Here is a 14,572-nt window from a genome sequence, read left to right on the forward strand (position 1 = left end):
CTGAGGCCACTTGACGCTCAGCCTGAGGCCACGTGAAGCTCAGCCTGAGGCCACGTGAAGCTCAGCCTGAGGCCACGTGAAGCTTAACCAGAGGCTACATGAAACTCAGCCTGAGGTCGCGTGAAGCTCAGCCTGAGGCCATGTAAAGCTCAGCCTGAGGCCACATGAAGCTGAACCAGGGCCTTGCACGCCCCCTGTCGCTCATTCAAGCTCTCTCTAGTCTCACTCTTTCCTCTTGTAAGTGCCACTCTCAGTGTGTGAAAGAATCAACACAAACACCAGGTCTCCGACTGACAGCAGCGGGACTGTCAAGAAGCTTAGGGGATGTAACATCACCTAAGTGAGAGCGGGGTCAGAACTTGGACATTCACTCACTCACTCATCCACCTATACATTCTTCTTAGTGACTCAGAGCACACGCTTCAGGGCACCGTCTGTAACCTACGTGTCAATCACACCTGAGCTGTGGAGGTTATGTAAGCGATGACTGCTCACTCTACTCTGGCCTGTACAATATGTCCGCAAAATGTTCCTGATTAAGACCTGACAATGTAGGGGCCAATATTTGAGTGCCGAAACATGTTGGTGGAGATTAGAGGCACGGTCCATTGCTCGACAATCGTGTTCTTTTTCTTGTGGTGGGGGACACCATTGAATAACACTTCAGCTTGCCCACACACAATTTTAATATAAGTCTGGCAGTTTAACAAAGGGGGAACATAAATGCTGACGTAGGGGACACAATCTCACCTAAGATAGGGAAGCCATAGCTAGGAGTCTGTCCAACCAGTGAACAGCAGCACACATGATGCTTCCCTTGTGTAGACCTGAAGCCCAGTGGTAGCTGTGGCGTGTTGTTTAGTTTGCAGCACTGGTTTGGTGAGGGGCCATCACCCCATGCGTGCAGATGGCTGAATGACGATCCATTAAGGGACTTGACTGTTTCTGATTGTTTCTGACCCTCCCCTGACACCTCACAGTCCCCTGAACCCTCACACTCCCCTGACGCCCCACATTCCACTGATGCCTCACACTCCCCTGATGCCTCACACTCCCCTGACGCCTCACACTCCCCTGATGCCACACACTCCCCTCACACCTCACACTCCCCTGACGCTGCACACTCCCCTGACGCCTCACACTCCCCTGACGCTCCACACTCCCCTGACGTCTCACACTCCCCTGACACCTCACACTCCCCTGACACCTCACACTCCCCTGATGGACGCCTCACACTCCCTTGATGCCTCACACTCCCCTTACGCCTCAGCCTCACACTCCCCTGATGCCTCACACTCCACAGACGCCTCACACTCCCCTGACGCCTCACACTCCCCTGACACCTCACACTCCCCTGACACCTCACACTCCCCTGACGCCGCACACTCCCCTGATGCCTCACACTCCCCTGGCACCTCAGCCTCACCCTGCCCTGAGGCCTCACACTCCCCTGTCGCCTCAGCCTCAGACTCCCCTGATGCCTCACACTCCCCTGACACCTCACACTCCCCTGACACCTCACATTCCCCTGATGCCTCACACTCCCCGAAAGCCTCACACTCCCCTGACGCACCACACTCCACAGATGCCTCACACTCCCCTGACGCCTCACACTCCCCTGATGCCTCACACTCCCCTGACGGACGCCTCACACTCCCTTGATGCCTCACACTCCCCTGACGCCTCACACTCCCCTGACGGACGCCTCACACTCCCCTGACGTCTCACACTCCCCTGACGCCTCACACTCCCCTCACGCCTCAGCCTCACACTCCCCTGACGCCTCACACTCCCCTGCCGCCTCAGCCTCACACTCTCCTGACGCCTCACACTCCCCCCTTGGTGTGTCAGCTGCCTGTGTTGCACCTGTCTTGTGTGTGTGAGTGAACCCTGTGACCTCCCTCCTTCATGTATTCTGTGTGTCAGGGAGGACGGCGCTGCCGCTGTCCATGTTGTACCTCTGTAGCGCTGTGAAGCTTGGTATGGCACTTTACACTACACAATATACAAAAATAATCACACTTCCAATGCTTGTTTTAGTGCATGATATGAGCGAACCCTCAATATGGGAGCAGCATGTACGTTTGTTGTTAGCCATAACCATGTGTGTCCCAGAAGAATTAAACATCCTTTAAACTGAAAAGCAAGGCTCGGCTGATGGCATGATAGCTGGCACAGCGCCAGCAGCTGTGACTCAAGGCGCTTTCCTTCCAACCTCTTACAGCTTCTTCCCAACTTCCCTCCCTCCCTGGGTTAACAGCGAAACCCTCCCCTTCACGCCTCTTGTGTTTCTCTCACACAAAAGGTGTTGTAACTTTTATGTGCAGGGCAGAAGGAGATTAGTTTGTGGCAGGGGTCAGAGTCCGACAAAGCTCTGCTGGCCCAGCCTCACCCTCTCAGCACTCACAGGCTCGCAACGCTCCTTGGCACAGCGCCTCGAAGCTCTCCTCGTACAGTGCCTAGAAGCCCTCCTCGTACAGCGACTCGAAGCCCTCCTTGGCACAGCGCCTCCTAGTCCTCCTTGACACAGCGCCTCGCAGCCCTCCCCGGCACAGCGCCTCGCAGCCCTCCCCGGCACAGCGCCTCGAAGCCCTCCTTGGCACACCCTTTCTCGGCACAGCGCCTCGCACAGTCTTCACCGAGATGGCAAAGAAATTTGAAGAAATAAACGAAAAGCTCTTTGCTGCAGCGAAAGACAAGACCCCGAAGGAGCTGCTGTTCACCCACAAAGGGGTGCTGTACCCCAGCAACCTGTGTAGCCCGGAGACCTTCCAGGCGCTAGACGCTTTCCAGCTCAGGGCAGACGACCTGCTCAGGTTGCTTACCCTAAATGCGGTGAGTAAATGCACTCTTTAATGCATTTCTTTTTTGTCTGCAACAAAAGCCCGGCGGCGCAGCCAACAACACTTAAACACTGTTCGGCCGCAGCCTTGTAAATAGCATTGAAACGTCACGTCTTGCCTGGCATGCAGCTAAATAACACCCATTATACACTGCTTGGACAGCAGGTGAGCAAACACAAATGAAACTTCATTATTCACCGGCCAATGACTAAATAACACATGTTTTGCACTATTTTTCCAGCTTCCTGCGAAACTGAGAAGAAGCTACACTCTTTACCCATCTTCTGGCAAAAAAGCAGACATTATGCGCAGTTTTGTTAATCAAGGAGAGAGAGAGGAACTAGAGGAGCTGGCTCGTTTCCCCTAGGATATAGTGGTTAATCAAAGCGAACTAGCTGTGTCTGTATGGGAAACCATTTGGTTTAGTATGAAGGCCCTCACCAAGCAACCTCGTTGGAGACATGCTTCATCATCGGGCCCCACCGAGGCACCGAGTGCGCCTCGATGTGCTGCGACGCCAGATTACTGCGGAGCGGGTTTTTTGGAAGGTGAGTGTGCTGTGCAGGTGTGTTCCGTGAGATTTTAAAATTCTGTCCTTGGGGTCCCTAACGGTTACTTTATTGGTGGGCCCCAGGCAGAGGTTAAAAACAAAGGCTTGGGACGTGTAGGGGTGGACTTATGGTCTCCCACGTCTAGTGTGGTCGACTAGTTTCAGCCAGGCCTTTTTATTAAACTGGCTTTCTTCAGGACCTCTGTGTGGGGGTGTTACAGGGATCTATGTGATTATCAGTGCTCTGTATGTGAAGCACACGCTAAGGTGCTGATATATGTAAGAGGTATTTCCTCTCAGTTTGTACTCCACAGGTGTTCCATTGGGCCTGGAGACACAGCCAAAGTGCTAATAAGTCCCGACCCTCCGGCGGAAGTCCAGGGAGTTTTTGTCCTCTGTAGACAGGACTACAAACTGATAATAAGTCCACCCCTACACGCCCCAAGCCTTTGTTTTTAACCTCTGCCTGGGGCCCACCAATAAAGTAACCGTTAGGGACCCCAAGGACAGAATTTTGAAATCTCACGCAACACACCTGCACAGCACACTCACCTTCCAAAAAACCCGCTCCGCAGTAATCTGGCGTCGCAGCACACCTGAGGCGCACTCGGTGCCTCGGGTGGGGCCGGATGATGAAGCATGTCTCCAACTAGGTTGGTGGGTGAGGGCCCTCATACTTAACCAAATGGTTTCCCATGCAGACACATAGCACACAGACACAGCTAGTTCGCTTTGATTAACCATTATGCGTAGCTTGCCTGGTCGTCTTGCAGATTGCAAAGAAAGTTCATGTGGGCCTGGCTTTCTTAGGGGAACATTTGGAAACATGAACTTTTTCTGTCCTCCTAGTCTTCACCCTCTCTCTGATAGTGACCCTAGAACATGGGATATATGCCCACTGTACAGCAGTGGGAAGCTATGAACACCCTTCCTACAGGGGTTAGGGGCAGGATGCTTGCATGTTTAGGGCCCTATGAGAGGTACACCATATACCCTGGGGTTCAGCAGAGGTGACTGGAACATGGCGCAGGTCATGCCTCGTGGTACTCGCCTGCCCATTAAGTCTACTACTCCGGAGGGGACCTCCCATACTGCAGATGGGGTCCTAGGGTATGTCCCGGGGTGAAGTGACGCTCCGGCTTGGAGAGTAGCTGGGCAGGGCCAAAACATGATCGCTGCCCAAACAGAGAAGAGACCCTGGAGGGGGTCCCCGTACCTTGGAGGTCAGCTCCACCCTTCAAATACCTTCCGAGGGTGCTGAGGCCCTTTGAGGCCATAGGCCTGGGCGCTTGCCCACTGTTGGTGCAGGGTGGAAGTGGGCATGCCCTTCCTACCCTTTGTAGGAAGAGGCGCTTGGCTGAGGGGGTGAAAAAAATCGTCCACCTGTCCTGACAAGCGGGGGGCTGCTAGCACCAAGGTTGTGCTGGGCCTGTGACTGGTCTGCTAGTGCCGGTAGGCCTGAGCCCTCGCACCAGTGATGTTTCTAGGCCCCGACACCAGCCTGCCAAAATGGGCTGGTGTGCAAGTTGGCACCAAGGAAGTGCTTAGCTTGAACCCAGACCACCATGGTTGGCTGGATAAGGCATGGACGCCAGAGGTGTCAGGGAGACCCAGGCTGCCGGCCTGTCACTGTCAGCCGGTGGTGCAGACATGATTGTTTGTAAACGTAGCTCAGGCCTGCCATTGTGGCGGGGTGCGCACTGACACCACTGGTGTGATTCGCCTTCATGTCTGACCTTCCAATGCAGACCGGTGTGCGCATGCGCATGCGCATGGACTGTGTGATTTAAACCTGTGTCCGACCTGCCACCACAGGTGCTGCTATACGCTCTTGTGTGGCCCGTAGCAAACATGGTCCATCCGGAGGAGGCCCGTTGCCTCCACTAAGTTGGATGGTGGAGGAAAGGGCAGTCACTCACGGGTGTTCACTGTCAGGGTTGCGAAGAGACCCACACGGGTTCCCCTACTGAGGAGGCTTGCTCTTCCGTTAAGGTAGACGGGGAAAGGGTCTCCTGTATTTCAAGCTGTGATAATGGATTGCAGGGGCGCAGCCTCAGGATATTTCCTATCAATGAATTCATCAGGCCAAACCCATCCCAATGGTAATGGTGGGCTTGGCATACCTTGGAAATGCCATTTATGGAAAATGGGCATTACTATGTATCAGTCAGCACCAGAGGCCGAGAGAGCCAGGCCCGGACTGGCAGTTGAGGGCACCGGGCAATCCCCCGGTGGGCCGCATGGTTGGGGGCCGGTTTTGGGCCCCTGGGGCCGTTTTTGCTACAGGGCCGTTATGCTGCAAAAACGGCCCTGTAACAAAAACGGCCGAAAACCGGCCCTGTCACAGAGCGTGGTCGCAACTCTCCCCCCTCCCCTCTCCTCCCGAAGGGGGGGAAAGGGGCCAGCCGAGCACTTTGCCAGGGTCGGTTCTGGTTCCCAGTCCGGCCCTGGAGAGAGCACATCTGGGCATTCCTCAGCGACAGCCATAAAACATTAGGCAGGCAATTGAGAGAGCCAACATCTGCCATTTGCGAGCCTTGCAGAATATATGGAGGTAGAGAGTGTGGCACCTGGCCTCTAGGCCCAGATCACGGCCCCCATAAGGACAGAGATCTGCATTCCGCAGCCTCATGGCAGACAGGACAGACATTCAGGGGACACATCTGTCGTTCAAAGGAATACCCTTTGACCCATTCCCCAACTTTAAAGGATCCATGGAGAATAACTACCTAGTGCCACCCCATTAAGAGGAGAAATCAGCTTGTGGGGACGCAGGACCGGAGAATCTGGAATGCGTGGTGCACATTGCCAGAGGACTCTGTTGTGCACATGGAGGATAACTGCCCGTGGAAAGGACAGCGTGCCTTCCTGAATAGTGGCTGACCCGGGACAACAAACCTGCGGACAAGTGACACCCTGAAGGGGTCTTCCAAGGACCAGTCAGCTGGTCTCCTGTTCTCTTGGAGGTCTCAGGGACATCAAAGATCTCCTACAAGGGGCCCACACCATCTACTGGTGATGTCTGGAGAGCGGAGCCCTCTAAGTGCCCACATCGCCTGCTGAAAGCTGCAAAGCGCGGTGTGAGCTTGGAACTACAGAACCATGCCTGGAGTCTGGAGTGCCTAGTGTGGAGCTTAAGAAGTTGCCCGTATCTATGCAAGAACCTCGGCACGCATAAGCGTCTTGTTGGAGGTGAGCGGGTTCCTTGGTTGCGAGCTCCAAAGTGGCTGATTCATCCACTGTGCTGCATTTCTCTTGTGTGCCATGCCGACTGCATGTTCATTGCGTGCAGTATCCAATTCACAGGTTGCGACCCTCGGAGGTGGGTAACACAACCATTGCAGAGTCTCATTCTACCTGGTGAGGCATTGCTGAACTTGCTCGTGTGTGTGTGTTACTGGAATCGTCTGGGGAAACTGGCATCAAGATGTGCAGGACATTGTGCCTCATTTCCAGGGAGGGACGGAATTGCAACTTTACTTTGTGAAAACTGAAGTGTCTGGCGCGACTCATCTTGTCGTGCACCAGACCCTGTGCCCTGTTTGCCAGGGCACCACCAGAATCAACGTGTATCAGGCGGGGTGTCTCCTCAAGCCGAGAGGCTTCCCTGTGTGTTATTCCCCATTCACTGCTTGTTCTCTCTCCAGCCCATAATGGTGGACCAACTGGCCGCTCCCCTTCTGGCTCTTCTGAACACTTTTTGGCACCAGGTAGGAGTGAGGGGAATTGACCAGGCTGGAGAGACGCTTCTGAGAAGGTTCGGGATCAGGTCAAAAGGCCGCATGACCCCCCTTTACTTCGCAGAATTGGGCTGGCGCCAGAAGACCCTTCTTTGGAATGAGGTGTTGCTCTTGGTCCATTTTGGCTTGGTGGTGAACTTCCTGAGCGGTGCCAAGACCCCCTTTGTTTAAGTCTATCTCTTGTTTATGCTAACTATCTATCCCCACCTGCTTTCCGGGGACCCAGCGAGGTGTGACCTCAGCCATGCGTGGTGCTATGTCCGGAGGGAGGGGCTGATAAACTTCCTCCGGGGTGTCTGGGACAGTAGGAATGAACTGGAGGGTGGCGGGGGCTTGGAACCACGGTGTCTGCTGAGTCCTACCTACTAACCTGTGTGGTATCAGTGGCACCGCATTAGGGTGCCGTGTGTGTGTCTGAGTGAAAGTGCCCATACGGACTGGGCTGGTACCTGTTGCACTGTGTAGCGGTGCAAAGTGAATGCGAGTGTGCGGGAGGGACCATCTGTGGACCGCCAGGGCTTCATGACACAGGTCAGCAGTATTGGCTTAAATGTTGTTTTCGTGTCCAAAGCATTTTAGCCCATGACAGTGGGTTACCTGCCTTGCCTCGTCGCGCGGTGCTGCTAAGGTGTTCTAATTCTCTCTCTGTGCATTTACTAATATCATTGTAGCCCTGGTTGCCTCCTATAGCTGTGTGAAATTGCCTTATTAGGATTGTGGGGGTGGGCCGGGCGTGGACAACATTTTGCACTACATAAGGGTGCTGTGGGGGGATTAGAGACGGGCTTTTAACATATCTGCATATTATTGAGATCTGATCAACACCAATCGGGCCGACTGCTGCTAGTAACATTACCAAGTTCGATGTATGCCCTGGCTGCTAGTAACATGTTGCATTACCTCATATGTATGTTGAATATAAATGACATTTCTCGACATAACGTGTGAAGTTTCTCTTTTGTGTCCTGCAGAATAATTATTGTGGTAGCATGCTGTGCTCTTGCTTTACACATAGCTTCTGAAGGGCTCCTGACTGCTCAGTGCCAAGGTACACAAGAGTGAGCAGTGCCTCTGCCTGGCTGGAGCATCCCTTCGGCCAACCAGATAGTTCCAACAGTTCACTGTTTACCAGGCTGCTGGCTAATAGCAGACACTTTGCACACTTTGGCCGGTATGCATAAAGCAGAGAAACTTCACTAATTACTGGGCTTCTTTCTAAACACCTTGTTAGAAATGGGGTTGTTGGTTGACTGCGTGTTATAACCATGGTCAAGCAACAGCCACAATCCCTGTCAGGGTGAACCACAAAAGTTACTAAACTAACCTGTGCTTAACCCTCTGATAGCTTGGCACAAGCATAGTCAAGCTTAACTTGGAGGCAATGTGTAAATTAACTATGCAGCACACAAACAGTCATAAAGTAAAAACATGACACAAGAAACATTCTGTACCAATGTAGAAACCTAGAGTAAATGTTAATAAATTATTTGACACTAAAATGACAAAATACCAATCAGTAGAACCAGAATTATGAATTTTTAAAATTGTAAGTAACATCCGATGCCTAAAAGATCAAAGCACCAACTGCTAACATCTAGCAGGAGGCTGTAGCTGATGAGAGTGCCACAAGGTCAGATACTCCTTCAATGAAGGACCGCTGAACAGGATTTGCTGCTGCAGGGAAGAACGTGGCAAACGCTGCCACAAAGTCAGGCCAAACAGGTAATGCACCTTGGGCGGATAGACAAGCAGGTTGGTCCTGGTCTTCGATCGGTTCCCAGAGCAGTTTTAGCCTAAGGTTTCTAAGCCCAAAGTTTTGGATTTTGGCTATCTAGGTACCTTTAGCATCACCACCACCAGAGTAAGACCCTAGTAACAGCAGAAAACAGTGCTGAAACATGTCAGACAGATCAGTGGACAAGACATGGGACAGGAAGTGAGTTCCTTTCTTGCAGTGTTTGGAAATCATCCGGCATGCTTGCAGATATTGTGAGGTGGATTATGAAGCCAAGGGGCAAAAAGTGCATACACCTGCACTCCTGATGGAGGCAGAAGAGTCACACCTCTGTAAGCTACACATGAAGCAATGGTGACATTTGTCAGTGTAAAACTTATCTCACTCAAGGACCAATAGGAGAAAGAGAGATAGAAAAACAATGATGAAGCAGAAAATGGGATAAAAAAAGAACCCGCAAGTATAAGGTAACAACAAATCAAGGGTAAGATAGTAAAAGAAAAAATAATGACAAACCCGGCATTCAGCAATGAGAGCCTAAGAAAAGGTTTGGTGCTCGGAATTAATGTAATTAATTAACCCTCAAAAGATTGTCACCTACACATTTAGCAGCAGACACCTATAGTGTTCTAGTTGTTGGCAGCATCATAGCTACACCACTCTCACATTCACCAGCGCAGCGTAATAACACCTCAGCCTGGAAGGAGTACCAGCAGAACACCCACACACAGAGCCATGCATGTCAACGTACAGGTATCACCCGCACATCAAAGTATTGGTGCGTTAACCAGTGTTTCAGGATGAGAAGGAAATGGAGATAAAGTTAACTCACAAGAAAAAGGTACATGCACTTCCTGTCTCAACATGAACTTTCAAGAAGTTTTGTCTTCGCTTGGAAATATTGCTAGTTTGTATAGAAATACTACCCGAGTGTGGAGATGTAGAAACAGTGAAAGACACCACAAACTCTGGGCAGTAATCAGCATCTACATTGGACTACGCTCACTAGTAAGAACTTTGTACATCCTAGACGTGTTGCACTGCCAACACCGTGCACTGAAGAAGGCCTACGTGACTTACTTGTTTATAGTAACAGTGACCTATGGGCTCGCCTACTCACAGAAACTTTATCCTGAGGGACCGGGCCCTTTGTAAGCACACATAAACTTTCTTCTTACACATATTATAGCTCTGAATTACACCCATCTCCAGACCTACGAGCATCATTACAGCAAACTTACCCTGGGTTATTGTTTTATAAGACAGCACATCGCAAACTCTGCAGCATCGCTGTAGAAGGGCAAAGAACAAGGGCAGCTATGCCCAAAGGAGGGGTTACAACTACGCAAACATTAACAGTGCTCTATCCAGCTATAAAACTATAAAAAAGCAACTTACCTACCTTTCAAGGAAAACAGCTCTTCAACATTTAATGTTTGGAACAGGTAAATAAAGCCCATCCTGTCAAACGTTTGGAAATCATTGTTTTTTGTGGAAGGGGTGGATTTAGATCCTTCTGCACAAAACTGAGATCCTCATGTCACAGAGGCGCAAGCAGGATTATGCAAACAGCCCTTATTCAAAGTGAAAATGCACATTTGCAGCTTGGATGAGAGAAGAAGCGAACAGGAGGATTTTACAAGGTAGCAAATAACTTAGAATCAATTTTTGGAACGGCCCAAACATGACGTGTTCAAGTTGAGAAGTGTAACATGCATACATCAGTCTATGCACTTTCACAAACATGCAGCAGTAAATGGACCCTGAACCGGGCCGAGCTAGGAGTGGCAGGCGAATAACTGTTTAGTAAGGTTGGATGGAATTGGCGAATTTCGATTCAGAAGAATTCGCAGAATTACATTAAAATTTCAGCGAAATTCTGTGGCAGGACAGAGTGGGCACTTGGTCTAAAACTGGATGCAAGGATACATTTTGCACTTGAAAACAGCACAGCCAGACACCACTCTGCACCCTTACACACTCTGCATTGATTATACTGCTGAGTATGTAAGGACACCGCCCTCAAATAGTATGGAGTGGTTTCTAAACTTTTGAACCACTGCATATCACTCTGCAGTGCACACCTCGCAGCTCACTTACATACTCCGCAGCAGTCTGCAGTATTCTGCAGAGTAGGTAAGGGCACCGAGGGGTATGCACTGCAGTTGTTTGGTTTCTTAAACAAGGCCCCAAGAGGGAGCTGTCCCTCTGTATTCAAAAATCACCGCACATTAAAGGTTACTCTACAGTGAATTTTATACATGGTGGGACGGCTCCTCCTTCCAGCACTGGTTAGAAACAACAAACTGCAGATTAATTCCTGTGGCGGAGCAGCGGAAATCATAAGTATTTCCGTGTTACAAGAGCAAAGCAGAATTACCAAATTCCACAGATTCTATAGGCAGAATTAACCAGTCCGCCCAGACCCACTCTTTTGCATGATTTAATCAACTATAGTGTTGTTCCATATATAATAAGAATCTAGGCTATGTATAGGGTGCACATGTTATGTTATGTTATGTTATGTTATGTTATGTTATGTTATGTTAACCGGGGCTTTATAAAGCGCACAGCTACTCTACTGAGTGTCCCGGTGCTGAGACATGACTGTTGGCTTGCATGTGGCTTCTGCCTGCCAGCCGCACTCTAACCTCATGCGCGAAGAATTAAAGATAAAACATTAACTTTTGATGTGAAATAGGAGACATAAAGAGATGTCCATCTGGTGTCCATCTGGTGGATGGATTGCATGGCTTCAAGGCTTATCGGTGTGATCGCAGGCAAATCTCTCTTTTGTGTTTAATTTAATAGACTGTGATGCTTCTCCATGTATGTTAGGAATCTAGACCACATATGGGGTGCACATGACAAATGCCTTTCGTGTGACTTCTACCTGCGAACCATAGGCCTACCTCATGCGCCAAAAATGAACAAACATTAGCTTTTCATGTAAAAAATAACTAAAATCATAACCATCTAGTGACTGAATTGCACATTGGGAAAGCAGCAAACCTGGGATCAATCCCAGCGTCTACACTTGACCAAATTGTGTGATCCTAAGCAAATCTCTCACTAGCATTTAATTTAGTGCGTTATTACTCCATATATAATAAAAATCTGGTCTACATGTACGGTTCACATGGCAAATGACTTGCATGTGGCTTTGGCCTGCCAGCCATGCTCTAACCATCTAACCTCGAACATCATGAATTAAAGATAACATTGGAATCCAAACAAGGGTTCAGGTATAACACTCAAATATTTAAACCACCCAAAAAGGAAATATGTGAGAAAAAGAGAGAGAAGAAAAGAGAGCACATTATTATTTGTGCACAGGATACCGATATATACAATATTTCACTGAAGTCAAGAATGTATTTGTTTTATTATTAACTAAATTAGACATCATAAGACAATGTTGGCGTTCATAGGTTAACACAAACAGTACAAAAAATACAATGTATAATCAAACAAAAGTGGCTGAGGGACAATATACAAGGGTGGGGTTAAAAAAAAACAGAAACAGCACACAACAAAAAAATGCGTCCTCTTCATTTAGGGCCACATTAAAGCGTCACATTACTGGTTCTCACATCCGAGGTGAACTTGAGGTGTGTTTGGCAATTGTTGAGCCAAGATATAAAGGATGACAGATCTTCGTGTGTGCCTTGCCAGAGTAGAAATATGTTGTCGGTGTAATGACACCAGAGGTTGTTGTTATTTAGAAATGGGTTTTGAGCAGATAGAAAAAACGTGGTTTCAAGATATTTTACATAAAGGCAAAATTGGGGGCGAAACAAGTGCCCATGGCAATGCCTTTGATCTGTAGAAAAAAGGTGTCTTTGTAAAGGAAATAGTTATTTGTGTACACTCACAAATAACACACAGGAAGATAGCACACACGAAGATCTGTCATCCTTTATATCTTGGCTCAACAATTGCCAAACCCTCCTCAAGTTCACCTCGGATGTGAGAATCAATGACCTCCCCTTCCTTGACCTCACCTTTCACTCAGAGGAAGGGGCGATGGGCACCAACCTATGCTGTAAACCCACAGAACGCAACACTCTCTTAATGTGCTCAAGCTACCATCCCAGAGGCCTTAAGGATGGCCTACCATACGGTCAATTTCTTCGTATCCGGAGAAATTGCAAGTGGTGCAAGGACCACTTCAGAGAAGCAGTCATTCTCCCTGAGAAACTGATCAATAGGGCCTACCCTAAATGCATTGTCTCCCGTGCGTCCAAACGGGTATGGTACTGCCACAGGGAAGTACTTCTCTCTCCTTCCCCCAAACGAACCAACATACGCATCCCATTTGTATCTACCTACAGTACCTTCAGCAACATGGTCTGTAAGGTGATCAAAAGAAACTGGTCTGTATTGTGCACTCATGCCCCTTTCAAGGAACCTCCCCTCTTCTCATAGAAGAGAGGCAGTACCCGATCTGACAAACTGGTCCATGCAATCACCTGGCACAAAAAGGACAAGCAAGCACAATCTGTGATTGTAACTACTTTCTTCCATTTCGGGGGCCTTGAACACATTTTAGCGGATGTTGGTCCATTCTCAACTTTAATACAGGATCCTGGACAATCTTATCCATACACTGTGTTGTTTGGATTAACAATAAGGCCTTACCTAATCATACATAACTACTACGTATATTTAAAGCTTTGAAAAAGTCACAAATACGACGAAACACGTATCGGCTGTGTCACTGCTGCAACAACGTTGCGACAGTGGTGAAGATCTGTGCGCTCAACAAATGTTCAGTTATTGTTTTTGCTATTGTGATTAAACTTAAATCTGACTGTGAAGAGTCAGTTATATACTATACTGTGCTGTGCTCTGTCAATCATTGTACTATTTGGATGTATAGCGGTATCCTTAATACATCTAAACATGTCCTTGTGCCCATCCTATATACTTCTAAAAATGTCCTTGTGCACAGCCTATATACATTTAAACATGTCCTCGCGCCCATCCTATAAACATCTAAGCATGTCCTTGCGCACATCCTATATACATCTAAACATGTTCTCGTGCCCATCCTATATACATCTAAACATGTCCTTGCGCACAGCCTATATGCATCTAAACATGTCCTTGTGCCCATTCTATATACACCTAAATATGTCCTTACGGCCAGCCCATACACAGCTCAACATATCCTCACGCAATGCCTATATACATCTTAAACGTCCTCATGCCCATCCTATATACGTCTAAACATGCCCTTCTGCATATCCTATATATCTCTGAACATGTGATCTTACCCAGCCTGTATGCATCTAAACATGTCCTGGCGCACAGCCTATATACACCTAAGCCTGTCCTCATGCCCATCCTAAATACATCTAAGTATATCCTTTTGCACAGCTTATATAACTCTAAACATGTCCTCGTGCACACCCTATATAAATCTAAACATGTCCTCGTACCCAGCCCATATTCATCTAAACATGTCCTCATGCACATCCTATATACCTCTAAACATGTCCTTGTGCACATCCTTTATACATCTAAACATATACTTGTGCACATCCTATATACACCTAAACATGTCCTCCTGCATATCCTATATACATCTAAACATGTTCTTGTGCCCATTCTTCATACATTTAAACATGTCCTCGCACACGGTCTTTATACATCTAAACATGTCCTTGAGCACAGCCTACATACATATAAACATGTCATC

General features: G+C 48.7%; 1 pseudogene across 1 annotated transcript in view; it reads left to right on the plus strand.

The window, feature by feature from the left end:
* The first annotated feature begins 2,547 nt into the window (after positions 1 to 2,547).
* LOC147672971 (sulfotransferase 6B1-like) overlaps positions 2,548 to 14,572 on the plus strand; it is a 232,054-nt pseudogene continuing 220,029 nt past the window's right edge. The window contains exon 1 of the transcript XR_015303468.1: positions 2,548 to 2,835. The product of XR_015303468.1 is annotated as a sulfotransferase 6B1-like (transcript). The remainder of the gene's footprint in view (positions 2,836 to 14,572) is intronic.

This window comes from Lissotriton vulgaris (assembly GCF_964263255.1).
Source record: "Lissotriton vulgaris chromosome 7 unlocalized genomic scaffold, aLisVul1.2 SUPER_7_unloc_1, whole genome shotgun sequence".
Taxonomy (NCBI): domain Eukaryota; kingdom Metazoa; phylum Chordata; class Amphibia; order Caudata; family Salamandridae; genus Lissotriton; species Lissotriton vulgaris.